The sequence below is a fragment of the Agelaius tricolor genome, unplaced genomic scaffold, assembly GCF_023055355.1.
Source record: "Agelaius tricolor isolate 1412-34295 unplaced genomic scaffold, bAgeTri1.0.p SCAF_1, whole genome shotgun sequence".
NCBI classification, from domain to species: Eukaryota; Metazoa; Chordata; class Aves; order Passeriformes; family Icteridae; genus Agelaius; species Agelaius tricolor.
This window is the reverse complement of record NW_027269261.1, coordinates 50,051,014-50,054,559: the sequence shown is the minus strand read 5'-3', so window position 1 is coordinate 50,054,559 and position 3,546 is coordinate 50,051,014. Positions and strand designations below refer to the sequence as shown.

Here is a 3,546-nt window from a genome sequence, read left to right as displayed (position 1 = left end):
CTTCCTTTTCCACTGACAGTTTTTTTTCCAAGCTGACTCCAATTATCTCAAGAAGCCAGGCTTGACATACTGGCATACCACTCACACATGTGCTTAGGACAGTCTCAGAATAGCAATGTCACTCTGTCCAGCTTTGGAAGAGATGTTCAGATACCACTTCAGGTAACCTAGAGAAGTCACGAATCCATGCAATGTAAATCCAGCATGACTGTCTTTCTGTTCCTCTTTTTTCCCAGTTATCCCACTGTAGGAAACCTACAGTGCTTTGCTCATTATTACTACTTCTGTTAGCAGTCCTTCAATCCTACAAAATAAAATTTTGACATTCACTTATATGGTTCCATTCAGACTGTCACAAAATTCTGTGGTATTCTGCGGATCAGTTTTTGATCATCATCTTACAGACTAACATGAAAGATTTTTTTACATAAGCATTAAAATCCAGACTGAGTTTTGGTATGAGAGCAAGGAAATGTGTGAACAAAAGCTGTTTCAAAATGATGGTAGGAGGAGATTAAAAAAAAAATCTCCTTTGCAGAGACAATATTTAAAAGGCCCAATGTACCATTTTTAATTTAAATTTATTATCAAAAATTATATAGCAAGAATAAACTATTAATTGCACAAAGTGTGCCAATTTTTTTCATTTTCCATAACTATTATTATCCATTTATTTAAATGGGGTTATAAAATACCACTGATTGACAACTGAAGATTTAATCCTCTGAATGCCATACTCCTTTGTATATATTTTGAAAATTTTTCAGTACCAATAGTGGTACTGTCGTTGCCATTTGACCTCTTCCAGAAAGAAGTTACAAGATACTTTTGCTCTGAAAAATTGAGGATGTAAAGGGAAGAAAGCAGAGAAGGAAAGGTGACCTTCCATTCATAGTCAGGACTAGCAAAAATAATTTAGTTCATATTTAAACACTTGGTATCTGTACTTTTAAATGTTACCATCACCTTGTTTGAACAGAGCATTTCTTTCATAGCACTGAAGTGGAAAAATATGCATTTACATTTTGAACCCTAAGGAAGAGTCTCAGTGTTTTCCTAAGGAAACACTTTTTGATGGCATCATTCTTCATGTTGTTCCACTATTTCAGATAGACTCGCTCCCACTGTGCAAAAGACTCCTCAGCATCTGGTAAAGTTATTTTCCTATTTTTGTGGAAACAGGCCAAGATGTGCAGCAACAGCTAGTAACTCTAATAATGAAGTAACTCTTTCCTGGAAAGTTAGAAGTTTAAAATTTTTTAATAAATATCTAAAGAGCAATATTACAATGTAGAATACAGAATTTGTTGCATTATCCCCTGAAAAGAAAAGAAATGTGTGTACAGAGAGAAATATTATTATTTAGTAGATTGAAAGTCATTCTGTGTACTTACCCTTGTTCTGCCAGGCCATATGGCTACATCTACACTGCTCTGGGTAAAGTAAAGCTCTGGGTGCATTATCATTTACAGGCCTGACTTGCACAATTTTTAGCATGAACAGCTGAGAAAACTTGGTTTATTTCAGGGATCACATCCAAAGTAGGGAAATCAGGTTTATGCCATCCTTTCATGAGGACCTTGGCTCCCAGTTCTAGGTGTGGATGGAGCCGTGCCTTGCTGTGCCCCACTGCCTCTCTGCATTTCACAGGGAAGGGTCTTCACAGCTGTAGGGTCTCTCCTACAAGGTGCCTGTTGTGGGAGGCAAAGAGAGCCCCTGGTCAGCCTGGAGCAAGGCTGCTTGAGGGGCTGCACCCATCCCTGCAGCTGAGCAGGGCCAGTGCAGCAGACACTTGCTGGCCACTGTAACAGCAGCATGGATGTGGTATACATCAGCATGAAAGGTAGAGAAGATGCCAAGTAGATGTGACAAGAACATAAGCAGGGAATGTGGGAAAACCTTTTTACTTCTCCATCATTATTGTACACCAAAAGCTAAGAGGTGAGAGAGGAACAAAAATCAGATCTTCCATATCTCTCCTCCATGCTAGACACCCCCCCTTTTTCTCTCTCTTTTTTCATCTCATTGGGAACAGACTTGTTGATTTAGAAATATCTTCAGGACTACTGCAGATAAGCTGAGGCTAACAGACTACACTCAAGTATTTTGCTTGAACTCTAGACCTTACTCTGGCACATCTTCCTTTCATTGTATTACTGTTTCTTCTCTTACCATAAAAAGAATGAAAATGTACACTAACCATTTTAATTAGTTTACAGGGTGCATGATGATTTTGACAACTGATGTATGTTTGATAACTACATGGCACTCATTTATTAATGTTTTGGTCAACATTTCTCCACATTTCATTCCAGGAAATCCTTCTATTCAATCCCTGTCTCAAGAGGTGGATGAGCTGGGTGTGGGTGCAGCTTGCTGATATTACCAAGATTTTGCTTCTGCTGCAAACTGATAATCTGTGAGAAATGCCTTCTAAGAATACTAAAACTATCACTTACCTTGTGCTTTTTACCTTCTTGGTATTCTTATTTCCCTCTCTGCTTTGGTCTTTTTCCCCTATCCCCTCTCTACATAAACACATAAATGAGCAAACACCTCCACTTGGAGCATTATCTCACCTCATATCTCAGCTCAGCTCTCCTTCCTTCTGCCATCGACAATCCAGTATTTTACTCCTGGAATCTTTTGTTTCTGGTTTTTTTTCACCTACTTGCACTCATAGTTCTAGCCAGGAACAGAAATCATGATCAGAGAGAATAAAACAAACTAGGAAGTTTTAATTTTCCCATAGGTTATGGCATACTTTTTCACAAAAGAATCTCATTTCTCTCCCACTTCAGGAAATCACTGATTTACAAATGCTCACCATGGGACTGGTGGGAACACAGAGCTCAGGGAGCTGTACTTCCATTTACAAAGCAGACCCTTTATTGGACTCCACTGAATAAGCAGTGTTCTGCTGACATGGCAAAACAAACAACCCTCTGCCATACCCTGCACTGGCTAAAAGTCTCTTCCAAGGCTCATGTCTGCATAACCGTTAGAACTGGTTTAAAAATATTGGGGGAGAATTTTAGTTGTTGTGGGGATGGTGGGGGGGGGGGGGAGGGTGAGAAAAATTTTTCTAATTCATAAATGAAATCTTTATTCCCTCTGAAAATTTCATGTAGTGATGTCTTGAGAGTAATTAAGAACAATAAGAATCAAGCGTAACTGAGTGCAAAGAGAATTTTCTGCAAAGGCTGGTATTTGCAAGTACCATTTTTATTGACAAACTTTGAATAAAGGAATGGCAATCTAAGATATTAGTAAAAAGAAAAATTAATCACATAGTGATTAATACAGATTGTCCTTGCATATGTCCTACCTGTTGTATCTTCCTTCTGCACCACCACTGAGACACTTTGCAATCGTGCCCTTTAAAGAAGACACCACAGGCAGCACTGCTGAGTTTAGACCTACAAGTCGGCAAAGGATTGCCGGATAAGCAGCAACATATTATCTGGTTTTAAGCACCTGGAGTCACATGAGAAAACTTACAGAGTTTTAAACATTAGTTTGGTTAAATATCTGGTTATGATTTCA

General features: G+C 38.6%; 1 long non-coding RNA gene across 1 annotated transcript; it reads right to left on the bottom strand.

Annotated features, from left to right (window-relative positions):
• Positions 1-217: 217 nt before the first annotated feature.
• On the bottom strand, positions 218-2,689 carry LOC139590229 (uncharacterized). Its single transcript, XR_011679284.1, has 3 exons — positions 2,580-2,689; positions 1,395-1,691; positions 218-304 (listed from the first exon to the last, which is right to left on the bottom strand). It is a non-coding gene; the product is annotated as an uncharacterized lncRNA (long non-coding RNA).
• Between the last annotated feature and the right edge of the window lie 857 nt (positions 2,690-3,546).